Consider the following 27,161-nt stretch of genomic DNA (forward strand, 5'->3'; position numbering starts at 1 on the left):
ATTGGCTCACTTACTAGACCAGTATGGACGATTGGGACACAGAAGAAGATTAAGTGGCTAAGTCAAGTCTTGAAATGCTGCTTTGGGATGGATACCACAGCTGGGAGAAACAGCCATGTTTATGTCCATGCCCCAGCTATCTCTCAGATTGTGGTAGCCACAATTGCCAACATGTTCTCAGCAGACAGGTTGAATTCTTTTCTTCCTGACGTGGCTTTGGCAGTGGTTACCTGTGTCCAGGAGCAGCCCGAGGCTGGCTGCAGCAGCTGGCGCCCCAGGCAGAAGGCGCGATCAGTGCCCCCGCCTGCACGGCCGTCAACGGCTGTGATGTAATCATGGGGCGCCCTGGCACCTCGTGACATCATCATCGGGCGCCCGGGCTGGCGGCGCCCTAGGCAACTGCCTAGTTTGCCTAGGCTCATGGGCCGCCCCTGCCTGTGTCTTTGTCACCTGGAAGTTGGGTTACCGCACTGAACTTTCCCCAGGGCTATTCCTTCAAGCTATTCATAAATCAGGGCCAATGACCACATGCTGCAACCCGCTTGCTAAGGAGCCCATTATACTGGCGACCAGTGGATTCCCAAGGGCAGTTTAAAGGGTGAGTTTGAATTAGGGAGCTCTACATGGCTCTGGTCCCAGCTGCTTTAGAGGTGGTCTCTCTCCTTGGGTGAAACTACAGTAGGTGCCTTCTGCCAAGGTGCTGTGAAGTCCTGGGTCTTGGACTCAGGCCCGGGAGGTACCAGAGAGCTGCCACAGTCTGGCATCCATCCAATGGTTATGGACACCAGATGAACTTGGAGGCACCACCCATGATGGATGCTCTGATTGGAGAATTACCCAACTCCACCAATTGGTCAACCATGCTATTTAAGGCAGGAGGAACAGGAAGCTTGTTGGAACAACAGGGCAGTTACCTGGGGCAGCATCGGATGGCACTTGTGCCTGATGACTTCATCCAATCCTGTTCCTGGGTCCAGCTCTGCTCCTGCCTTTGCCCCTGCTCCATGCTTGAGCTTTGGCTTGACTTCTGCTCCTCCGCATCACCTCCAATCCTTAGTGACCACTCCTGGCTCTGACCCTGGCCTCTGACTTCAGGCCATGACTCTGGCTTGACTGCCGGCTCTGACCCGCAGCTCCGATTCCTGGTTCCAGCTGTGGCTTGAGCCCTGTTGACTCTGGTGCTGAATGTCGGCTTCGTTCTCTACCCCGGATGCCTGTTCCACCCATTGGACCTAACTCCTGCTCAGACCACTAGGCCAGACCACCTGTATCCTAGTCTCTAACAGATCCTGCAGCACCCAGCTCCAATGGTTTAAATGAGAGAGGGGTGAAAGCAAAGTGGTTGGGCTTTGGATCTCACTTCTCCTTGCAGACCCACTAATGCTGGATATGGCTCATGCTACACGTTCTGTCTGCTATTGGATCTCCTGTTTTAGGGTAGTGAAGGTCCCTTTTATTATCACCTGTGCTTGCAGCGTGGCACCTGGATATTGACAGGAGCAACCAGGAAAACTCTAAATAAACCAGTGTGATAAAAAGTCTCAGAGGGGTCACCATGTTAGTCCATAACTTTAAAAACAACACGCTGTCCTGTGGCACCTTATGGTGCATCTACACTGTACCCGTAGCTCAAAGTAATCTACACAATTTGAGCTGTGCAAACTGCGTAGCTTATTTCTAGTGTATTTCGCAATAGCTTATTTTGAAATTTGGCACAGTCTACACACCATCAAATTTTGAGAGAGAGAGAGCTATTCCAAAACATCCCTTAATCCTCGTGGAATGAGGTTTACAGGGACATCGGAATAGCGAGCCTGTTATTTCTAAAACTATTTTGAAATAATGGACTTGTTTAAAAGATGCGGAATAGTTATTTTGGAATACCAGAAGTATCCCAAAATAGCGCTGCTGTGTAGATGTACCCTTAGAGACTTACACATATATTAGGTCATGGGCTTTTGTCAGTAAATATCGCTTTATCAGATGTGTTGGAATGGAAATTACAAGGGTATATATAACAGCAAAACAGCTACCTGTTAATTGTAGGACCAGTGTTAATGAAGCTAATTAAGTCAGGCAGGATGTGTCCCATACATGGCATTTGATGTGGACATGCAAATATCAAAGGCGGGGGAAATTGGCTTTGTAGTGTGTTAACCAGTTAATTTCTTTATTCAAGTCCAAGTTGATAGTGTTGAATTTGTAAATAAATTCAAGTTCAGCTGTCTCCCTCTGGAATTGGGTGCAAAATTGCTTTGTAGAAGAATGGCTACTTTTAAATCCATTATCTAATACAGTATCTGATTTGTGTTCATTTATCCTTTGACACACAGACGGTCCGGCTTGGCTAATATATATGGCCGATGGGCACTGCTGGCTCTTGATGACATACATCACATTAGTGGATGTGGGCCTTATGTGGTTAGGTCCTGTGATGGTGTTACTTGTAGAGATATGTGGACAGAGTTGGCAACGGAATTTGGACAGATATGTGGACAGAGCTGGTAGGCTTCTGGAAAGAATTTGCTTCAGGTTAGGGGGCTGTCTGTAGGAGAGGATTGGCCTGTCTCACAAGATCTTTGAGAGGGAGGGGTCATTTTCCAGGATAGGTTGTAGATTGTCAGTGAGGCTCTGGAGGGGTTTAAGCTGGAGGCAGTAGGTGATGACCAGTGGTGTTCTGTTATTTTCGTTGTTGGGCCTGTCTTTTAGTAGGTGACTTCTGGGTACTTGTCTGGCTCTGTCAATCTATTCCCTCACTTCCCCAGGTGGGTATTTAATTTTTAAGATCTTGTAGGTGTTTGTCTCTGACTGTGGGATCAGAGCAGATCCGGTTGTATCTTAGGGCCTGGCTGTAAACAACGGATCGTGTGAGTTAAGTGTAAGGGATGTTCATGCCTCTCCCCATATGTCTTTATTCAAGCAACTTGAGTATTTTATAAAACAAATACCACCCGCTGGGCTGTGCCCAATGAAATTTCCTGCCTGTAGTGTGGCCTGCCTGCCCAGAAATGATCTGTCAAATATAGAGGGCTAACGCTGCAACCGTCTGTGGGTGAGAGACGGAGGAAGATTCATATGGAAGCCCTACCAGGAGAGCAAAAGAAAAATAAATGTCTGGCATTGAAGAAATTAGCAGAGCCAGCTTGAGGCCAGATCCCACACTGTGGTCACCACAGTGTACAAAGGCGCTCCTCAGTCACCTTCTGGACTGAAAGGCTCTGAGGTATTGGGGAGTGACACAGAAATGCCCAGAAAGGGACTGGGAGGTGGCAGTCTGCCCAGTGGAAACACGGTGCCAAGAATTACCACGGCAGTCGCTCCGCACGCTGCAGACTGAACTTGGAGATTTCGAATACAGCGGCATTAACCCTGCCGTTGAGGATGGCAACGGGTTTCACAACTGAACCTGGCCATGCAATCCACAGAGCTGGAAGCAAACCACCCTCTGGATGCTGATGGGGTGTTCAAACTCCAGCATGCAATCAACTTCAAGTCACTGAAGGGCTGTTACACTGCACTAATATAACCGCCGGTGTAAATCCAGGGTGCTTCCAACGTTACCCCATCAAATTCAGCTACATCAAAGCCCACAGAGTTCTACACACTCACGGTTTGGGTCTCTGTTTTTACATGAGTGAATTGTCTGATCTCTCGGATTAGCACAAATCTTTCTGCAACTCTTTCTATGCATGGTTGCAGGGGTTCCATGTGCTGCATTGGTAAAGAAAATAAGCCTTAAATAGGATTTTTAAATGGCTGAACAATATATTCTACCTAGGAGTATCACACGAGAGATCAAAAGAAGAGCTGCCAACTTGATCCTGAGTTCTACCAATCAGAAATGTCATATCCCTCCCGATCCCCTTCCAATCTCTTCCAACTGCATTTGTGATACTGGACTTTGTACCAAACTCTCACAACTCTTATCCACCAATGTGCTGGGAAGATCCAAAGTGACCACAGACTTAGCTACAAAACAGGTAGCTTTTGGACAAAACATTTCTTCGGCTGCATGCACCCTTCAAGCTATTCATGAACGCGACACTATGGCTTAGTAGAAGAAAGAGCTCATAAACATGTACAATAGTTCATGTGTGTAATTGTGTTTCAAACGGCTTATAGCTAGAGTATTTCTCTCCAGAGGGGTATCTGAAGTCTTCCCAAACAAGGACACAAAAGGAAAGCTACCACTCCTGTGCTTTAGGAAGTAGGAGTTACAAAAATCAGCCAGCCAGCTGTGGTTTTCTCAGCACCGAGAGCTCATGAAACAAGGAATTGGATGCAGGAGAAAAAAAAACCCAAAAACGGACAAACCCTTCCTGTGCCAAACCACCTCAAAACACACATATTCAGAGGTGACCATTTTTGAATTACCCAATAACCGCTTTAAGGCAGTTGAACAAGCCTGTTTGGGGTTGCTCAGGCAGAGTGAGCAATGCAGCTCGGAACCATTTTGAAGCCAGGTAGCAATCAGTAGCATTGTCACGTAGCTCGTTCATTCCAGACTCCAGCCGACATTACTGGGCAGTGTTTACCAGCAAAAGGATCTGCTTACCAGGACAGCAACCACTGTGACCTCTTGAGCTTTGCATGGCTGAGATCTTCAGTGGCCACCCTTCACGGTGGGATTCAGTTTGCTCTGGTGGTCACCATGACACACACACAGTGATGGACACAGTGAAAACAAGCATGGAAATCTGACACCAACACAACAAAGACAATGTCCCAGATCCTCAGCTAGGGCAGAGAGGCACCCAGGGGAGCTCAGGACAGGAGGGGAGAGGGCAGGAGTTCTAAGTAACCTTCACACTCAGCTGGTTTGGGGCCAGCTGTGCTCTAGGCCGGCCCTTGAAGTTCTAACCAGCACCAGCTAGGGCTGTGAAGTTTTAACTGGTCAGCCCGATAGCTTCACCCTTAACGGATGAGTCTTACCAGTTAAGGATAACCATTGGGGGGAGGCTGCAGCAGCTCCTCACTTGCCAGAGGCAGGGGGCTGCTGCAGCCCCGTAGGGGGCTCATCATGGACAGGAGCTTCTCTGACCGGGACTCCCTCCTTAAATCGGCTAACTGGCTAAACAATATGTTTAACTGGTTAGCCAATTAAACAGGATTTTCCATCCCTAACATCAGCCACTGACAAGGGACCAGTATGGCAGCTGGGCATTATCTGTGGGGGCAGCAGCAATGAAACCTTATTCCCCTACATTAGGAGCCAGGGGTGGTGAGAGGGCCTTTAAGCTGCTATATTCAATCTGTGCCCCCTACTATGGAGTGACCTTCTATTGGTGCTTGTAGGTCCAGGATTTGATGGCAATGCACCCCACAGGAAAGTGATGCCGTTAGCCTAACAAAGTTTCCTGAAGAGTATAATAATCTATATGTTAAAATACCAGGGTTCTTTGTGCTTTGGTTAGTAACAAATGAATAACTGGAGTGACTAGCCTAGATCATGCATGGCTACACATCTCAAGATAGCATTTGCATTACATGGGCTGCCTTTCTCTTCCTAGGAAAACAAAGCAGGATGACTACTAGTGGCAAGCTGTATTTTTACTGTAAACTTTATATTTGCTTGGCTTGGATGTAAGACATATCCTTCATGTTCCCTGGATTTAATTCCAGGTGACTTTCACAGTGGCAACAATGGTTTACCATATGTTAAGTCCTTCACTATAACTAGGCTCTATGATTTTTATTGGTAAATTTTGGGGAAATTTACACATACACACAAACCACACACACAAACCATTTTTACAGATAGGCAATGAAAGAAAAGTGCTAAGGATATTTGCTTGGTATATATTGGCATTTGAGGTTGAAAGTTTGGGTTTAAATGGTTATCTAACTTTAATTTTTGAATCTCATCATCTACCATCATTAAATAATTAATAATTGTCTGACCCCCATCCCCCGCCCCAAATTTCCCTCAACTAGGAAAACTTAAATGGGTACAAATAGAAACAAAAGATGAAAACTGTAATTTTTCACAAATGTGAAGCTTTAAATCTGTATTTTTAAAAAAAGTTTAAAGATAAACATTGCTATTAGTTGTCAACATGTTAAAAATAAAAATCAATTTTTGCCAAGTTTAATTAGAACTTTGTTCAGAGGTGTTGATAACTCTCTGAAAAATACCCCTTTTAGGATGAAATTCTCCTTGCTTGGTCTCAGACCATAAATTAATGTTTTTTTTTTAGAAAAAGATTCAGCAAAATCCCTTCATTTGTGATTTATTTTATAGAGAGATGAAAAATACATTGTCCCCCTTTTTACATTAATTTTAAGAGCCCTTTTGCTCCTGGGTAACCTGTGTATGTTTGAAACTGACAATGTGAATGTTGTTTCTGTTGGCTTATCTTCACTGTGCATTAGGCCTTTCAATTCCTGCAAAGGATGAAAGAGACAGGCATCCCTCAGTGCTCTATTCCTCAGCTTAGCACTAGAACAGAGATGGCTGGGGGGGGGGGGGGGGCTGTCCTCTCTCATGGAAATAATTTAAATCAACGACCATACCAATTGTCAACTCACAGTTCCACCATGAATCTGATAACATTTGGTGTTTTCTTAAATCCCCAACTTCTGGAGTCAGGTGTTAACATGACAACCAGCTTTCATTAAAAAAAATAAGGGTTTAGCCCTCAAATTGTGGAGACAAGCTTGCAAATGTGATCCACAAAGGCTCAAACTCAGAGTGCAAATGCCCCTGCCTTCCAAAAAATTGTGGTCTGAAAATCCTAGTCTTGGTGAAATCAATGGCAGAATTCTCACTGACTTCAACAGGGCCAAGATTTCACCCACTACAGGTTGAACCTCTCTAGTCCAAAACCCTCAGTTCCTGACTGATGTAGAAACAGAATTTGCTGAACCACAGGAGGTTAGTATTGTCTAACAGAATTACCGACACTTCCCTGAGTTACGAGGCTCTTAGAAGATATTTGGGGCAAATTAGATCTAAATAACAGCACAGAATGCTGAGAGCTAGGACTGGTAGCTGTAAACAAACTTTATGGGACTACGGGAAACTTGGCCACATTAATGATAAGGGGACATCTGGCTAACTAAAATCATGTAGGACCAGAGAGTGCCAGACTAGAGAAGTTGAACCTAGTTGTTATTTTTGTTTAAATCTCATGATTTTTCCAGGGCCTGACTTGTGCGTTTTGAGCACTTGGGATGTTTCCTTATGGCAGTGCTTGCCCAGTTCCTAACCTTTTCATGAACTGAACAGACACTTTCAAACACATAATGGCAACTCCAAACACACCATTATCTGGGTTCTACAAACATCATTTCAAGTGGGCTGTGAGAAGCAGACTTACATAATGAAGACTCAGCAAAATCCTTTACTAAATGCTCATTCTAGTTTTAATTCCCCAGCACTCCACTCAAGAGCGCTCTCAGTTGTTAAAACAGCAACGTCCCTTGAAAAGCTTGCACTGTACCATAGGTTATCTTTTGACATCTTTAATTACACCATCCAGTTGCTTTCCAGCTCAGCAAGATGCAGCACTGTCGTCCAGTCTCAAAGGATTTCTTTATATTGCTTAAATAATGCAGAAGATTGCTCCACAATGTTTGATTCTACCAGGGTTTATATTTAATTTCTAACTGGGCACGGACAGACAGCTGTGGCCATGCTAGCATACACAGCCTTTGATTTGTAAGTTTACATAATACTCATCTCTGCACAGTTCTTTCACTGGTCCTCCCTTGCGGACCATCGCATTCTAGTCTTCCATGTTTTATAATGAACTCTTGTCAATTCTATTTGAAATCAAAGCAGTTTCATTATGACTTCGCCACGATGCTCTTTTTGATTTAAAAGGATATTTACAGTGTTGGATGTGTAGTAAACAGGCTTCCCTTTTAACATGCCCTGCACTCAATATTCCAATGAAATGAAATGTCACCAACAGACAAAATACTCAGAAATTTGATTAGCCATGTCACATTGAGAAATACGATAATTATTTCAAAGTCGAGGCTTACCAGACGTACGATGCGTTTTGGGAATGTCGGCCAACACAAGCAAATACTGGGCGCAGGAAACTGGCGAAGCCATTTCATTTTGTTAAGTATAACAAAGTTGTTGAAAACCAAACAACAGAAGAAGATTGAAACACTAAGCATAATATAATCGTGTGAACCACAGACAGCTTGCTTTGTGAAGCGTTGCCACAGATTCAAGTCAGTATTCTTATAAATAGACCACACTGAGGTCAGAAATGGAAGCACTCACCCAGCAGGTGAAATAATCACTGAATAAAAATGAGTAGGAGTGAGGGACAAGACAACAGAGCGAAAACTGAAAAGATGATACTGCATCTGGCATGAATAATTATTCTGGCATTACTCTATCCAGGGCTAATCCCCAATGCTTCATAAAGGTTCAATCACTCTTTAGGGTAGATCAGGCATCATGGCTACAAAACAAAGAGTAAGTGGATTGAAATCCTTACATGGTCACAGGTCATGTCTAGTCACATACAGCTGCTTACAGGATATAAAGAGGAATCTACAAAAAGAAAATTACCTTAGAAAATATAACTCCCTAGTGGAAGGGTTAGCTCAGTCTATGGAATAGGTGTTGTGGCGGTATAACAAAGGTGTAGTATGATTAACATTTTGAAACTGTTTTCAGAATGATGTCAGCAAAACAATCAAACAGATAACCCTAATTGTAATCACATCATCTAGACACCCAGACTATACACAGTTTGCTTAAAATCCTCTCTGGGCCAGACTTCCCAGGGCTGAATATACCAATGCAGTAAATCAGCACTGAGAGATTGGCATTTTTCTATTGGAAAGCTTTCACAATTCTTTTTAAGATGAAAAACATGTTAATGGAACTGACACATGTATCTTTGACTTCCTGCAGCTGTAAACGTCAATTTAGCAATGAATCTTTTTCATTCATAAACAGGAAGAGCAGCAAGATTCAACTCCCCCCCCCCCCCACCATTTCCTAACACTTGCCAATAACAGTATAACAGCAAAGTTACCAAATCACTACAGTCATGTACATATAGAATAGCTGCCTATTTCCTCTGCACCCTACCAAACACTCCCGTTTCTCTCCAAAAATGCATGACAACCTAAAAAGTTGCTAATAAAAGAAAATTTCTTACCTATTCCCACTGATGATTATGCCAGTCAGGGGGCTGAGGGGGAGGGAGGTGGGAAATCTACCAAATTGTTCTGCTATATTAGTTTGTATTGTTTATTTTCCTCTGATAAGCTGCTACCAAGAACACAGACAGCACTGCAGTGTGATCAAACATCTTGTTTTCTTTCTCAAAACTGCGTGACATACCCTGGTAGGAGCCTTCTTGAAATGAGCAGCAAGCTTCTGGGAAAGCCGTTCAGAAGAGACACACACAAAACATACTGTTGCTTGAAGGAATATGTGCCGTGGAAGCCGTCAGCAGGAAAAGTGTGCTTTTTGCCCTGTGTCCAGACAGGCGTTAGAGCTTACATTGCCTTCTTCAGAATTCCAGCATGGTCGTTTTGCCTTTTCCCTCCCATAGCTTCTTCCAGCCATCCAAATGCTTCCAGCCGACCCCCCAGCTTTGGCAAATGATGCTTAGAGACAGCAAGAGCATATTCCGTTTGCTCTCCAAAGCGCAAGACATCAACAAGGAAATATTCAGCCCATCGAGAATAAATGCCAGCTTGAGAGCGGAGCCAGAATCTTTACTGTAGCAGTGCTCGCATCTCCTGCATGCTAATGAAGCAGTGATGTCAGCAAGTCAAAGTCGCTGCATCTGGACAGTTCAAATTGTCATTGGCCAGTGTCTGTCATTTATTTATATGTAAATCAAGCTTTTTTTTACCAATCAATAATCTGTACAGGCTGTTTGGAAACAGATGAGAAAAGCCTTTTATCTGGCTCACGTATCTATCACAAATAGTTGTCTAGCTACCAACAATCAAAATTTAATGGTCTGAAGATACTAATTACCCTTCTAGGCCTATGATCTTATTTGTTGCTGACCAAACCCCAATTTATTATCCAGCTTGAATCCCTGCATCCTATTTCAGCCACTCTATCCCATTATCTGATATTACAGCAAGCTATTAAAGAGACCAATTTTATAACTCACAACAATTTATTTTTCTCCCAACTTTTAATACCCTCTTAATTTTATTTCCCACTTATTTCCTATGATGTCCCATTGATCCTGGATGCAGCCCATTTACATAGAATCATAGAATAATAGGACTGGAAGGGACCTCGAGAGGTCATCGAGTCCAGCCCCCCGCCCTCAAGGCAGGACCAAGCTCCGTCTACACCATCCCTGACAGAGGTCTATTTAACCTGTTCTTAAATATCTCCAGAGAGGGAGATTCCACCACCTCCCTTGGCAATTTATTCCAATATTTGACCACCCTGACAGTTAGGAATTTTTTCCTAATGTCCAATCTAAACCTCCCCTGCTGCACTTTAAGCCCATTACTCCTTGTCCTGTCCTCAGAAACCAAGAGGAACAAATTTTCTCCTTCCTCCTTGTGACACCCTTTTAGATATTTGAAAACATCAGCAGAGTTAAACATTCTGAGTAGCATCCATCATTAAAGTCACATTTTGTTTAGTGCCTATTTTCTGACCTCTACTTATCTGGTCCAGAGTCCATTTTTGTGTGTATTCCAGGAACATATTCTGGACCATAGGAATAATCTCACAATGTCACTTGAGAAAGCCTCCCTATCGCATGTTGTGGTCATCGAAGAAGAGAAACCATAGAGAGTAGGGATGTTCAATATTAGTTACTTGAACAGTAGAGTAACCTCATGAATTCTTATCAGTTACTCAACTATTCTATAGTCCCTGGGGGTAAGGCCGGCAGCCAGTGCGCTCCAGCCCCACTCCCGAGGAGCCCACTGCCTCTCCGCACTGATGCCTCTGATGCAGTTCCGGTGCGAGCCAGAACTGAGCCGGGCTGCCTGCCTGCCTGGCTCCTAATACACTTGAAATACAGAGCTGCAGAGGAGCTAGGTCCTGGACCCGGCACAAGGAAGGACTGAGCCAGGCTGCTGGTCAGCTTGCTAAAAAATTTACTGGCGGGGGAGGGACGGGAGAAATGCATGTAGTCTATAGCATTAACCTCTACGCTTTTGCTGATCGGTTAATTGACTACCCTATTACATCCCTAAGAGACAGTAAACAGGGTTGTCAACTCTTGGGATTTCATCATAACACCGACAGTATCTGGTGTTTTTCTTAGGCCAGGCCTACACTGTGTGGCGGAAGATTGGCTGAAGGTACGCAGCTCCAGCTACATAAATAACAAAGCTGGAGTCAACAGAATTTAAGCTGAGCTTGGCACGGTTTCCACAGCAGGAGGTCGATGGGAGACATGCTCCTGCTGACTTCCCTTACTTCTCGCAACAGTGAGCAGTACCAGTGCCGACAGGGGCGCCATAAAAATTTGATTTAGCCGGTCTTTACTAGACCCCCTAAATTGAACCCCAGAAGATCAATCGCCAGAGCATTGATCCTCTGGTAAGTGGAGACATGGCCTTAAAGACCAGCTCTTGAAGTCATGTGATTACATCAGACTCTGAGGTTCAATTTAGGGACAAAAGTACATTTCTAGCCTTCATATTTGTGTTTCTAGCCCTCAAATATGAAGACGAAAGCTTGAAATTGTGACCCTTCTAGGCAAAAAACCCAGAAGGCAAACAATAAAGAACCCAAAACTTACTACTTTTTGGCCTGGCTCAGGATTTTTGGGCACTTGCTGTTGGCAAAGGGTGAGAAAGTTAGCAAACCCTGTGTTTCACACACAAACAGCAATGAGTTTTCACTGCCATAAATGATGGATTTGATTTTTTACTCAATATACCAAAGGTCAGATCCCCAGCTGGCCTAAATCAACATAGCTCCACTGAAATAAATATTTTAAAAAGCAACTAAAAAAACAAAAAAAGTATCATTTTATTTAAATGACTGGCTCAAACAGATGGCCAATGTACCCTCTAATCTTTTCCTTCCATGTGCAGAATAAATTGTATTATGTGCACTAAGACATGTGCAGATGGGCTGCTCATCAGCTGGGCAGCATTTGACTCCCTCCTGAGCAGCCACACAAGCACCCAGCTTACTGCACAATGCCCTACATAGCAAGTTATATGCCCTAGAGCAAGGAATCCAGCTCTGATCCTGCAGTCACATTCATGGGAGCAGAACCCTGAGGCTGCTCCAAACCGGCCTCTGGTTCCCCCTCTCCCTGAGCGGGGTGTATGTAAGTATATGGGGAATAGGAAACACAAAGGTGTCTTTAAGGCACTTTTGGCCCCTTGGCCAGGTCCTGGGCAGAGCTTAGCTGAGCAAGACTCAAGGAATTAAAGCAGGTCTCCATACAATTGTGCTGAAGAATAACAGTATCAAATGCTTCCTGAGGATACGTTAGGGCAGGGGTAGGGAACCTTTTTTGGGTCGGGGGCCGCTGACCCACAGAAAAAATCAGTCGGGGGCCACACACAAGTGAGAAGCAAAAAACCCACCTCACTGCCGTGGCCCCCACCTGAGAAGGAGAAAGACCCTCCCCACATCCCCCTCACACATCAGAGCTTGGGGGGGGGGGGGCGACAGACCAATAGATTGTGTGTGCTTCAGTCCGTGGGGGAACAGCGGGGGGGGGGGGGGGGTGGAGGGGCTGGAGCACCAGCGCAGCTCCCCCGTGTTGGGCGGGGGGGCCTTGAGCCTTGTGGGGCTGGATCCAGGCAACCCTGCATTAAGGATTTGGGTCAGTTTCTATCCCCCTCCTCAAATTACACAACTCAGCTGAGAATGGAGGAGCGAAAACAACCCACCCCCGCTGACACCCTCCACCAACAGGCACATTGTGTGTGTCACTGCTTTCATCGCCGTACAGGCAGGCTGGCTGTAAACTCAATCCCAAGCACACAAGCAGTCAGCAGAGCCTTGAACTGTCTCCCTGCCAAGGCCCGCAAATGGCTTCTTTTATCTCTAAGGTGGGGTCCGTTAATTAAAATATGTAGGAAATGAGACAAAACTCCACTGGGCAAAGAGCAAAAGGGAGTCTGTTTACAGACAGATCATTTTAAAGCAGAAACCAATTATATTTGTTTACAGGAACGTTTTCCTTGGAAATATTGCGAAAACCACATCACATGTGGGTAAAAATGGGCTTCAGTTCAAAGAGTCAATGCTATTTGTAGGACAGCTCGTGGTGCGCGCTAATTTTCATTACACAGATGAGTAAAAGGCTTGTTCTGTATCCGTACGACTGAGGCGTGAAAGGGACTCGAAATACACTGCTGAATGCTGAATGCTGTGGCTCGGAGGAATGAGCATTCCCCTCCATATTCAGTAGAAATGGCCAGGATTGTTCTGCTCCAAACTCCGCAGCGCAGAAGGAGCTGTCTCTGCACCCACACTGGTCCTTCCTCTGCATCTGCAGGACCCGGCCTGCTCTGGCCCAGCCTGCCAGATAGGCTGAGCTGCCAAGTGCCCCTCGGCCAGTCTGCCTGCCCCACTGCGGGGGGTAGACAATGAGAGGCTCGCGGGGAGACAGGCTGGTGCAGCATCCTGGGCCTGCGCCATGGCCTAGGCCTGTGCCAGCCTCTCTGGCATGGTGGCAGGGAGCATCACTTTCTAGTGAGGGGCTGCAGGTACCCTATCCAGCACTCCCCGAATGCCTCTCCCAGTACACCCCCCCCGGCACCCCTCAAATGCCTCTCCCGGTACACCCCCCCTCTGGCACCCCTCAAACGCCTCTCCCGGTACACCCCCCCGGCACCCCTCAAACGCCTCTCCCGGTACACCCCCCCCCGGCACCCCTCAAACACCTCTCCTACTACACACACCTATCTGGCACCCCTCAAATGCCTCTCCCAGTACACCGCCCCCTCTGGCACCCCTCAAACGCCTCTCCTACTACACACACCCATCTGGCACCCCTCAAACACCTCTCCCAGTACACCCCACCCTCTGGTACTCCTCAAAAGCCTCTCCCAGTACACACACCTCTCTGCCACCCCTCAAACGCCTCTCCCGGTACACACACCCCTCTGCCACCCCTCAAACGCCTCTTTTACTACACACACACACACACCTGTCCAGACACCCCAAATGCCTCTCTCAGTACACATACACGTGCAGCACCCCTCAAATGCCTCTCCCAGTAAACACACACCCATGTAGCATCCTAAATACCCGCCCCAGTACACACACTCCTCCAACAACTCCAGTGCTCCTTCCAGCACCCTCAAATGTCCCTCCCAGTACACACACCCATCTAGCACCCCCTAAATGCCTCTCCCAGTAAACACACCCATCCAACACCCCAACATTCCCTTCAGCACCCCAAATACCCCTTCCAGTACACACCTATCCAGCACCTCCAATAGTCCTTCCAGTAACCCCCAAATACCCCTCCCAATATACACACACCCCTCCAGCACCCCCAAAATTCCCTCTGGCAGCTCCCCTCACCTCAGCTTTTTCTCTCGGGAGCCTGACAAATGATAATCCTAATCCTGCAGCAATTTTCCAGGCACAGAACCACTCCCATTTCCACGTGCAAGCCAAGCGGCAGAGCGAGCAGATCCGACCCACCTGAACTAACCATCTTTTACTGGGCACCAAATGGTGTCACACACAGCTTTTTCTGCAGGCAGCATCACGGGCGCCTGCTGAAGTGCTGTGTAGACTCAGAAGGAGGGGGGGGAGGGCTGAAAATTTAGCTTCCACAGTCAGCCTGTCCTAGCACTGCCACTCCTCCTGCCTGTTTGTTTGGCTATTGATGCTGTTAACAGAATACAGCCGGAAAAAGTAATTACATGCAGAATTCCAAGACTTTGGGTACTTGTTGACAGGCAGTGGTACAAGGAAGGCGCAGGTCATGACCTCATGTAACAGCCCCATAAAACAAATACATAGAGCCCTGCAGCTAAGCTAGTGATTAGCTTCAGAAGAAGAAACCTTTGCATCATCAGACGGTGTGTCTATCTCGTTACTCCTGGCAGATGTCCTCCTCTAAGACGTGAGAGCACAGTACCCTCAAAGTACAATTATTCTGAGACAAAGCAGAGGAGACTGTTCAAGGTTTGGCTCTCTCCTGAAAAGGTGCTGAATGGGTTTGTAATCATCACTTTCCTATTAACTGCTCTATTGCCTGTGAAAACACCACACGTGTTCATGTAACTTCACAGGGCGCTGTGTATCGCGCCGTTTTAAATGGGTGTTTCATTAAGGAGAAAGGTGCAGGCCAAGCAAACAGAGCATGTTTTATAAAGGTCACTCGAACGGCTTTTACAAGTACGAGATGGAACCTAGCAACACTCAGATGAGATTATTGCCCTGAGCTCTCATTGTGTTCAGAGAAGAATGTTGGGACCAAAAATGGGATTCAGAAATAAAAAATAAGGGACAAATTATTATTGTTATGGAATAAACTGCCCAGACAGGTTGTGGAATCTCCATCACTGGAGATATTTAAGAGCAGGTTGGACAGACATCTATCAGGGATGGTCTAGACAGTGCTTGGTCCTGCCCAGAGGGCAAGGAACTGGACATGATGACCTCTAGTTCCCATAATAGAAGAACTAGAGGACACCAAATGAAATTAATGGGTAGCAGGTTTAAAATGAATAAAAGGAAGTTGTTCTTCACACAGCATGTACTCAACCTGTGGAACTCCTTGCCAGAGGAGGCTGTGAAGGCTAGGACTATAACAGAGTTTAAAGAGAAGCTAGATAATTTCATGGAGGTTAGGTCCATAAAAGGCTATTAGCCAGGGGATAGAAGTGGTGTCCCTGGCCTCTGTTTGTCAGAGGCTGGAGAAGGATGGCAGGAGACAAATCACTTGATCATTGTCTTCGGTCCACCCTCTCTGGGGCACCTGGTGTTGGCCACTGTCGGCAAACAGGCTACTGGGCTAGATGGACCTTTGGTCTGACCCAGTACAGCCGTTCTTATGTTCTCTTGAGTTCCAGTGTTCTATGATTCTAATCAAAACTTAGAATCCCTTTCCCAAATTGGGCCGTTCCAGGGCACTAATTATGCTAAAGACATGCGACATCCTTGTTGCTGTCGTTAAGGCAGAAACACTGACTCTGTAATGGTCACCAATTTGTACCAATTCCAGGGAGAGTACTGGAATGGTCCTTTTAAAAGCTTTTTCAACAGCTCGGTTTACTGATTACCTGTCAATCAATGCGGAGTCATGTTACACTGTTTCTTCTTAAGACCACAAAGGATGACCCTACATGGCAAGGGATCGCAGTGGCAGATAATCACTCAAGGGGTCACCGGGCTCCTAAACCAGATGAATGTCGGATCGAGTTGCTTTTTGAATTATTTAGTGAACATCCTCTAAAGAAGCTGGCCGCACTTGCTCAAGGCAGGAATGTGCCGGCTTGAGAATGAATCACAGGGTAGGAGTTGCATCGGCCTCTGAAGGTTCCTTAAATGGTGCTGTGAAGATGCAGCAAAGAATCCTGCTTTGGAACTTGCTTTCTGGCACTCTTTCCTTAGCAGGAGTGAAACCACAGTTGGTCAATCATCACACGTGGCTCGGAGAAGCAGAGGAAGGTGCAGAAGAGAATGCAAAAAGAAACACTGGCAGATGAAAGCAGCCGTGACCTACTTACAATACATTTCAGAACATTACCACCTTTGGATAGGAAAAAATAATCTAGCTCCCCATGCGTGCATCTTCAAAAGAGACCCAGGCTGAGGAATCGACAAATACCAGGCACCAGGTTGTAAAAATCTTTGCCCTAAACACAAGTGCTAAGCAACACGCCAGACTTAAACCTACAAAACGATACATCTATTCATCGGACGATACAGCTATTCAACGGCACGTCCTAGCTGGCGTTCTGGGGGTGGTTGGTGGGGATGATGGGTTATTTTGTGGCTGCTGTTGTTTGTGTCAAAGTGCTCCATCACAGATCCTTTGAGCAAAACAAGACTCCCAGACTTCAGACACGCACACAAAAGCTCACGTTCATCACATTTGACCCACCAAAATGCAGAACTGCTTGTCATTTTATTCGGTTCCCTCTTTCTGCCCCCCACCCTTTTCGATTTGTATGGGAAGAATGTGCAAGTGATTTACTGTCAGAACTGTGCCTCACTGGCACTCTGAGCTTATGTCTACACTGCTGGGTTTTTTCAGCAGACGATATGCAAATTGCACTCTCATTTGCATATCTTCTGCTGAGCTTTTTGCAGAAGAGGTTTCGCCACAAGATCCCTTATTCTTCCCAAAATAAGGATTTTTTTCCCTGACAAATGGCCCCGTCAACCTGGGGCTTTTTAGTGGCAAAACCTCTTCCGCAAAAAGGATCGGCAGAAGATATGCAAATGAGAGCACTATTTGCATATCTTCTGCCAGAAACAACCGGCAGTGTAGACATAGCCTGAGTGCAGAAGGTGGGGGCCCGCAAGAGACCTTAAAAATACCTTGCCTCCATAGGCTTCTGCTTAAAAGCTCCCCTAGGTCACAGATTCCCTGGCCCTGGGAAGTATCTGCCACCACCACGTAAAAAACCCTTTCTCTTTTGAAGCCAGGAAGAAGCACTTCAAACTTGTTCCAGAGGAGCACCCCAAGCTCTTTTACCACAAGAGAGCTTGTGGGGGGGGAGTGGGGGAAGAGAAAACAAGCTGCAATCTCTGATAGCTGACCTCTCAGCCTTAGGCAGGCACACATACCTCCTGCTACCTTCCAGGACACAAGACTCAAATCATCGCCTTAAAAAAAGGTGATTTTATTAACAAAACCAAAAGCTATACTTGATAACACATACTTGGTTGCTCGGTGTTACAGAGCAAGTGAGAAAAGAACAATTTAAAACCGGGGTGGGGAACCTTTTTTGGGTGAGGGCCACTGGCTCACAGAAAAGTCAGTCAGGGTCTGCACACAAGTAAGAAACAAAAACAAAAAACCCCACCTCTCACCAGCGTGGGCTCCCCAATGCTTGGGGGGGGGAGCCCCAAGCCTCAGGGGCCAGATCCACACAAGCCAGGGGCTGCATATGGTCCCTGGGCCTTAGGTTCCCCACCCCTGATTTAAAAGCACAGAGAAATTCCATCCCTGGGATACACCTTAAAGTTACAATGTGGGGGGGAGGGGGGCGCACATGGACTCAGCACAGAGAAGTTTAACCAAATAACATCTAAATAAACATTTCCCTATGTACTCATGATCCATGTTTCGAGGTCCAGTATTCTTTGTAGGCATGGTAGTTTTGTTTGGCTCAATTCATCTTGTTCCCCAATTCCTGGCTTAAACTCACACACAGAAAAAGAGCAGGCAGGTATATCTTCCAATTCAAATCTCAATACCTTCTCTCATTGGCTCTCCTGGCTCCCTGCCAACACCCCCTACCTACCTGAGTTTGACCCTTTAGTCACCAAATGCTGGGATGTTCAGAAAAGGTCGGCACTCCTATCCATCACGTTTACATTGCATAAGCACATGGTACAGTGATAAGGTGCTAGACTGAGAATCCAGAGCCAGGGGCTTGAATGCTAGATCTGCCACTAAACTCCAAGGTGGCTTTGGGCAAGTCCCTTCTCCTCTCAATGCCTTTGTGGTTCCTTTCGTTTGTATATTTACACTGTATATTCTTCAGGGCAGGGGCAATCTCGCCCTTTGTGCGTTTTCACAATGAGTTACTTTCTTTTCAGTTTCTCTTTTTGTAATCATGTGCAGGTACAGTGTGTCAACAGCTCAGAAGGACATGAATGTCCACAGGTGACAGCTAAGATGGGTTGGATCAGAGATGGGAGAGGAACGGGCCACTCTTGGTGACGAAGGAGAAACAGAATGCAGTGAAACAAGTTTTCAGTGCCAACCATCTCCTCAGAGACTTGGCAGTGAGCAGATCTGAATGGTAACCTCAGCTCCTGGATATCACCATGCAGGGAAATGAAGACACGGATACACCTTCAGGTTCTTGAATTGAAAATCCCTAGTTGAATGAGAGCAAAAATGAGCAGCCGGTTGACAGAGAAAGGCTGCTGGCCTCAGAGGAGAAAGCAGCCCACTGAAAAATATCGTGGGCTGGAATGGTGAAAGCCAAGTTTGAGGGAAAATGAGCTATCCACAGAAAAATTAAGACTTGTGACCACTCAAGGAAAGATGGATCAAAATTGGCAACTCTTTAACAGTGGCCATTAGAAGCCCTGGAGATCAGTTCCTTCCCTCTCCAAAATGTCTGAACTAAGGAATTTGCTCCCAGGTTTTTGTTTTTAAATGTTTCTGGGTAGCTGTACCAGCCCTCTCCGGCGGTACCCTATGACCCCCCTCCCCTCCCTGGGGGGGGAGGGTATTGTCGTTTGGACGCCTTCCCTGGCAGCCGCTTGGATGATTCCCTCCTGCCTTGGCTGCGGCACCTTCAGTGGCGCGGGTAGACTATCTCCTCCATCAAGGCCGTGGGGGCGGGAGAAAGGGGGGGCCCGGGCCCACCCTCACTCATGGGCCCCAGCCCAGGGCCATAAGGACATGGATCTGTCTGGATCCAGTCCTGCAGACGGGGCATCCTGCCGTAACTTGTCAGCCCACCAACCCTAATGGGTTCTGCCCTGGGCTGCTTCCTTTCCCTGCCCACGGCTTCTCGCCGCTGGAAGGCTCACCTTTCCTTTGGCGGACAGACTGCCGACGCACAAAAAGGGGTTGGTGGACCGGAATCGCCGGCCTCTTAGCGCCCTCTCCACCCCTCAGCCATTCTCGGAGATTTCTCCAGATGCTTCCCAAGCCCCGGCTACTCTCTCCTACCCCTTGAGTTTATGGCGGCGCTTTTAAACGCGCCGCTTCCGTCCTACCTGACGTCACAGGGGCGGAGCTGTCGCATCTCCACGCCAGCTCCCCTTCCCCTTGCAGGTTGCCAAGGCGCTTCGGCTTCCTCGCACTGCGCTGACTCCCCACCGCGTTGGACTCACGGGGTGGGGGGACGCTTCCGAGTCATCTGCGCTCCCAGCCCACCACCCGCGGGTTGGCTGGCTCAGCTAGCCACGACGCGGCATGGGAGCACACCGTGCACCACCGGGCTGCCTTCACCCTGGTGCCGAGCAAAGCCTGCTCGGCGGGAGTCGCCTTGTGGGGCGATGGTGCCCTGTCACCAAAACAGGCAGCACCATCCTGATTTCCTTCCATTCATATTCTCTCTCTCTCTCTCTCTCTACTGCACATCAATTTTGAAATAAGCTATTCTGGATTAGTTATTCTGAAATAGCTTATTTCAAAATAGCACGTCTACACTGCAGGGAAGCCTCAAAATTAGTCTGAGGCAGGCTTCCCTAATGTAGATGTGCTCTCTCGATTTAGAGCCCCAAGAGGCACTAGGGAGGAATAACTTAGAATGGCCCTGGTGAGGGGCTATTTCGAAATAGCAGCAGTGGAGCATCTACACGCGTCTTATTTTGAAATAGCTATTTTGGAATAGGCATTATTCCTCACAGAATGAGGTTTACAGATTTTAGAATAAGCCCCAAAATTATTTTGAAATAATGGAATAGCGGTGTAGATGCTCGCATAGTTATTTCGGAATAACAGCCGTTATTCCGAAATAACTTTGCTGTGTAGACATAATCTTACAGAGCATGGAGAGATGAACTGCTCAGAAGACACTTGCCTTTGCTCACAGTAGATCGGAGGACTTGTCTCCAATTACTGAGAGATCGATGTTATGGAGATCTACCTGTTAGGGTTTGATTTAGCAAGTCTAGTAAGGACCCTCTAAACTGACCACTGATCATACTCTCATTGACTCTGATACTCCACCAGGTCATGAGGAGTAAGGGAGGTTGACAGGAGAGTTTCTCCAGTCGACCTTTTGCAGTGGAGACATCGTGGTAAGTTGAGCTAAGCTGTGCTATTCATATAGCTGGAGTGGCATATCTTAATTTGACTTTCTCCAGTAGTGTCCACTAGACCGATCATGCTGGCTCAAGTCAGAGGTACCAGTTTCATTCTTTCATTAGCATCACAATTCTTCTCATAGTTTACAAGAAAAAGAAAACAGGAGAATACGATTGCTTCATGACCTTAACCCATCATGCTGCTTTGCACCATTGAAGTGGGCTTGAGATACTGGCAGATCTTACATGTCACATTGTACCCTATAACCCCCTCTCGGGGGGTGGGGGGGGATAATGTCAGTCGAACGCCCTTCCGGGCGATTGCTGAGATGATCCTTCTTGTTTCGGCAAAGGCACGCTCCGTGGCACGGGAATGCGAGCTGCTCCACCAAGGCCGCAGGGTGGGGGAAAAGGGGGGCCCGGGCCCACCCTCACTCACGGGCCCCAGCCCAGGGCCCTAAGGACACGGATCAGAGTGGATCCGGTCTGGCTGACGGGGCGTCCTGCCGTAACTCGTCAGCCCGCCAACCCCATAGGGTTCCGCCCTGGGTTGCTTCCTTTTCCCCGCCCCCGGCTTTTCGCCGCTGGAAGGCTCACCTTTCCTTTGACGGACAGGCTGCCGACGCACAAAATGGAGTCAGCGAACCGGAATCGCTGGCCCCTTAACGCCCTATCCAGCCTCCCAGCTATTCCCAGGGGTCTCTCCCTGGGGTGCCTCCAAGCCTCCACCCGGCTCCACTCTCTCTCTCCCTCTCCTCCCCCTCCCCGTCAGGATATGGTGGCGGCGTTTTTAAACGCCGCGCCGCTTCCGCCCTCCCTGATGTCAACGGGGGGGGGGGGGGGGGCACGAGGCTACCATGGCTCCACGCCAGCGCCCACACAGGGCTGGACTCACAGGGCGGGGGAACGCCCCCGCGTCACCCTCGCTCCCGCCACCGCACTCCCAGCCCACCGCCCACTGGTCGGCCAGCTCGGCAAGCCACGGCACGGCACGGGAACACACCGTGCATTGCCAGGCTGCCTCCCTCCTGGTGCCAAGCAGTGCCTGCTCGGCGGGAGTCGCTGTGCGGGGCGAGGGTGCCCCGTCACACACATACACTGTGGAGATGCACTAGAGCAAGAGGCGGATTGAATTTCAATCAATCACCATGTCTTTTTATTTCTATTACCTTAATGCTAAATGCTTATGGCACTGAACAGTAATAACCCTTCTTCATACCCCCAGCCTTAAGTCTGCATTATCATCGTTTTTGTTTTTGTATTGTAGTCAGATTTTAATGCTATTTACACAATGATAGTGTGTGTCTGCTCCCCGCCCCTTCCCCCCCACTTCTTCTTTTAGCCTGACATTCTCAATGCAAGAGGAAAAGATGGTCTCTTTAATAATAATAATAATCTCCTACGGTCTAGTAAGAGCACTGCATCTGAACTGAAGCTAAATAAATCTAACACCATATTTTTTTAATTAAAAATGTTTCTTGGGGCCTTTCCATGGCACCAATAAATCTTTCTCCAAAAATCTGAGAGGAAGGAAATGCATAAATCTTCTGCTTATCTTGTGGTATGTATTCCAAAGATTTAAAACTTTGATCTGTTACACAAATTAATTTTCTATTTACATAAAATTACACATTTACCATAAAATTGACTCATCATGAAAGTCTGTTTTGACATCTATCTTGGCAGTAGCTCCAGAGTCTTTCATTCTAGTTGTTCTTACCAGGGACGTACAATCCCAATTAATCAGTTAGGCTGAGCTAACGTTTAACCAGTTAACTGATTATACAGGATCTGGGCTGGGGAACCTCTCTAGCTCAGCTGGAGCAGCCCCCAGCCTGCGGTGCTGCCACCCACATGCCTACACTGGAGTTGGCTCTTCTGGCTCCCAGCCGCTGCCTGCAGGGCGCCCGGCTACCTGTGGACAGAGGCTGCTCCGGATAAGAGCTGTGGCAGGCAGGGAGCTGCTCCAACCTCCACCGGTTACCAGTTAACTGGAACTGGTAACATAACACGTTAAGGTTAATCAGTTCACCTTTCACATTCCCAGTTCTTACTATCGGGAGAAGATTGAGAGGGGACATGATAGCAATTTTCAGGTATCTAAAAGGGAGGAGGGAGAAAACTTGTTCATCTTGGCCTTGGAGGATAGAACAAGAAGCAATGGGCTTAAACTGCAGCAAGGGAGGTTTAGGTTGAACATTAGAAAAAAGTTCCTAACTGTCAGGGTGGTTAAACACTGGAATAAATTGCCCAGGGAGATTGTGGAATCTCCAACCCTGGAGATATTTAAGACAGTGCTTGGTCCTGCCATGAGGGCAGGGGACTGGACTCAATGACCTCTCGAGGTCCCTTCCAGTCCTAGTGTTCTATGATTCTATCTAGTGTTGCCTGGGTGAATGTCACGTGACTTGTTTCACCCAATGGGGTGGCCTGGGGCAACGCTTGGGCTTTGAGAACTTCCTGTCCTAGCGTCTGCCACCGTGCCTCCTGAATCAGTAGACAGGAGTGCCGCTGAGCAGCCTTCCATGGTGTAGGCCTCAAAGGATGGCGGCCGCGCGCTGGTCCAAGAGCAAAAGTTCTGGAGGCGCGGATGCACTTTCCTGCAGAGCAGTGCGCAGTCCTTGGTCTGCCCAAGATGAGGATGATTTTATAACCATTCACCTGGTGCTGCTCAGGTCCCTCACTCAATTCATTTTTGGAAAGTAAAATGAAAAGGTCCGCGCTTCATTTAAATCATTGCTCTGGGGCGGGGCTGGGGAGGAGGGGTTCTGGGGTGCAGGCTGCCCCTGGGAGGGAGGACTACCCCAGCCCTCTATCACCGCAGCAGCTTGAGCCCGGGTGAGAAGTGCCAGGAGAGGGGTGCATGGCCCCCAGATGGGGCAGGTCCAGGTTCTTCTGTCCCCAGCCAAAGTGAGGAATGCAGCAAACTGTGCACTTTCCCCTGGCTCCCTGACAATGGGGAACAGCCAGCAATGTCCCTGTACAAACTGGGAAGGGGATGAGCTTCAGCCCCCACCCAAAGGGTTCTTGGGGAGTGGGAGGCTCCGGGGTGGGAAAGGCCCAGAGATCACACCCCCGCCAAGCCCTTTTCACCTGCTTGGCAATTCTGTCTCTTCTCTGTAAGGTTTTATGAGAAGCAATCCCATTCCAGGCACATCCCATTGTCCTGGCACAGCCAAACCCCGACCTTGCTTTCAGTTATGATCAGAGGGAGCCGCACACCAAATGTGGTGGCCGTAGCTCTTACCACTTAGGGCAAGTTCTTGAACGGACAAACAGACAGACTCTCTCAAATATATAGTAGAGATGAAGATAACGGCAAGCACGGCAAGAAGATAGGCCTAATTTTCAGTGGAACCCTTTTGTGCTTCTGCCTCTCGGAGGAGACATTCTCCCAAATTTCTTTCTGTGGTCTCCCTTCTGCTTCTTGATGTGTGCAAATCAGTTCTTAAAGTCACATCATGTGCACTGACCTACCCAACCTGTGTGAGAAAATGTTTTCCATGTACATTTTGCCCGAACATGCATGAGCCTGTTACTGGAAAACATGATCTTTTAGGTCTCAAGTCCACCCAGCATCCGTGAGACTCTCTCCTGAAGAGACGTCGGAATCTCAGCAAAGACCAAAATAAACCATGGTTCAGAAACACCACACGGTGCTCATATGGAGAAGCAGCCAAAAGAACAAAACTGCCTCCCATCAGCACATAGCGATGCAAACCAGGGAGTTTTCCTCATGTGCTTGCCACATGTCCCTACATGAAACAAACAACGGTTGGTGCTGACAATGCCATGGCTGAAGAGAGCTCCCCCGTTTGCAGCGTTTGACGCTGGCACACTAGCTTCCAGATCACTGCCTCCATCTGTCTCCTCAGCAAGGTGTGAATATTTCAATAATGATGCACATCGGCTTTCAGGCGCACACCTGAGCATCTCCATTGTGATTGTGCAATTCTCTCAAGTTCTTTTTAGAATTAACACACTGGAGGTGGGTTGAACCTCTGACACGATGCCACCCTGGTTTGGGAGTCAGCCAGAGGGCGGTCCTAATCCAATCACTCATGAGGTCAACGGACTGTCCCATTGGCTACAGCTGGCTTTGGAGTGGGCCTAGGAGGTTGCAGAGCCAACTGGATCCTCCTGGTTGGCAAATTTCTCTTGTGACAAGGACACGAGCCAACCTGCTTGCACGCAGACAGGCGACCAGCCGAATGTGCAGTGAGCATCTGCAGAGGCCGCTGGGCAGTAGCTAACCGACCTAGGAGAAGGAGATTTCTTGCCTGACAGGCAACTTCTGTGGCAGGAGTGTGACAATATCCGGTCAGATTCTGAGCCATGCACAGGGGGCCGTGAGCAGAAGGGGCAGGCCAGCAGCTGGCGGGAGGATTAAAAGGGATGGGGGGTCCCCGCCCTGCACTCACGGGCAGCAGCAAGGAAAGTGCAGAGGCAGCCCATGGCTTTGCTCTCCCAGCTGCACTACTCAGGAGGAGGGGAGGGACCACCCTCATAGTCCCCGGTGGGAGCTGAGTGACGTGGCCAGGGGAGCAAAACAGTAGGGCCACCTTGCTCCTCTTCCCCTGCCGATGCCAGTGAGTTCTGGAGTCTCTGGGCCGCCTCGGCTGGAGGAAGGAGGCAGGGCGGAGCAGGGGTAGGGAGGAGGCAGAGCAGGGATGGGAAGGGGGTGGAGTAAGGGTTAGGAGAGGGCGCAGCGTGGGTGGGGAGAGGCGTGGCCTGGACAGAGGAGCATTGCCCCAGCTCTTCATGTGACTCCCTGGGTCCCCCCCAGCCAGTGGTCTCTGTTCTGAGCTGCCCTTATGGAATTAAGATAAACTTCACTGAATGCAGTTAAATCTTCTTGCGTTAAGGGTCGTATTCCAGGAGGGGACGTACACACTGTAGGCAAGCGTGCAATTGTGTACTAGTCTCATGTAGGGAGAGGGTTGCTCATCTCCTTGCTCTGCATCAACCTTTGATGCCTCCTCTCCACAAGAGAGATGCATCTTGTAGTTCAAACTAGACTGTAAATCACCTGAGGGCCTTCTCCAGCGAGCAGATGGGGCCCCGAAAGGTCTTGGCCTACCGGTAAGACCGTGTGCTGCTTCGGAGTGGATGAGCCAATGAATTTGGAACCACAATGCAACGCTCACAGTGGGGTGATGTCTAGGAAGCTTGGGAGCAAACATGGAGGGTCTTTGGTTTGAGGATGTTTTCTCTGAAACAGTTTTTACCTTAAGAATGAAGTAGGCTTGCTTCAAACTAACGGCACGGCACCCACAGCCGTGCCACCAGCCTCTGCAAAGAAAGCCAGCAGGTCCACGTAGGCCTGGGCGGGGAAATGCCCAGCGCTAGCATGGAAATCTGGGAATACCGCGGTGAGAAGGGAGAGAGAGGCAAGTCTCCATTCAGAAAGGCAATGGCCAGGTAGCTGGACGCTGAGAACGTGTGTCTGCTGAACCACACAAGGGATAAGAAGGTGCAGATACCTAGATTCATCGATTCCAAGGCCAGAAGGGAGCATTGGGTTCAAACCTGTCTTCCCGGAGGCTTTCCATCTGGCAATTAGCAAGCCCCAAACACATCAGCCTCTCTCTGCAGGACCTATCAGTGTGTCTCTGTGTCAACCTGTTCTAACACAAACAGCTTCCTCCCTCCCCATATTGTCCCTTTCCAGCTGTTTGGTGTCCCTGAGCTGTTTTATTTTTCTGCCCAGGGCTGGAAACTAAGTAGAAACATTGTTCCGGGCATTTTTCCGTAGCTCTCTTGACAGGTTTACCAGGTAGTCCCTTATCTAGAGCCAACGTATTGCCTTCCTATTAGTTTCCAAACAGCCCTACTATTAAATGAAATCAAAGCACGCATCCAGCAAATATTCCAGCCCAATTCAGCTATAAGAACTCTCTCAAGAACCAGGTCGCACACAGTATCCGTAAATTATTTGCAGGTCAGCAGCAAGAACTTCACATGCTGTAATAAGAACCTATATAGAACGGAACAGAAATAGAATGTCCAATATTTCTCTGCCCTTGCTCAAGCTCCAGCCAATTACGTTATTATTTGTGCTATTACCAGTCAACTTTTCATATGGTTAAATCTCCTTGAAATCTCCCCTCGTCCCCCAGGTTTAGTTGGAAAAAACCAGTTCTGATGCAAAGTTACTCTCTGGTTTGTATTTAGGGACTCTCTCTGGCATCGATGGATGGCACTGGGAATTTGTCACATGACCTTCGCAAAATTAGAAAAAGCCATAAAACCATTGTTCCAGAATCTAGTCATGGTAACAGGGTCTTGCAAATGCAAGGCCAAGCAGGCTTTCTCAAGGGGG

General features: G+C 47.8%; 1 protein-coding gene across 5 annotated transcripts in view; it reads right to left on the reverse strand.

The window, feature by feature from the left end:
- PRICKLE2 (prickle planar cell polarity protein 2) overlaps positions 1-27,161 on the reverse strand; it is a 223,627-nt gene that overhangs the window by 77,615 nt on the left and 118,851 nt on the right. The window contains exon 1 of one of the 5 annotated variants that reach the window (XM_075938507.1): positions 9,317-10,265. The exons of 3 other annotated variants lie outside the window; for them this stretch is intronic. The gene's annotated coding sequence lies outside the window, so the exon portion shown is untranslated. Of the gene's footprint in view, positions 1-9,131; positions 10,266-27,161 lie in introns of those variants that run through there. One more of the 5 variants, XM_006135078.4, reaches the window with a different exon arrangement.

The sequence above is a fragment of the Pelodiscus sinensis genome, chromosome 11 (assembly GCF_049634645.1).
Source record: "Pelodiscus sinensis isolate JC-2024 chromosome 11, ASM4963464v1, whole genome shotgun sequence".
NCBI classification, from domain to species: domain Eukaryota; kingdom Metazoa; phylum Chordata; order Testudines; family Trionychidae; genus Pelodiscus; species Pelodiscus sinensis.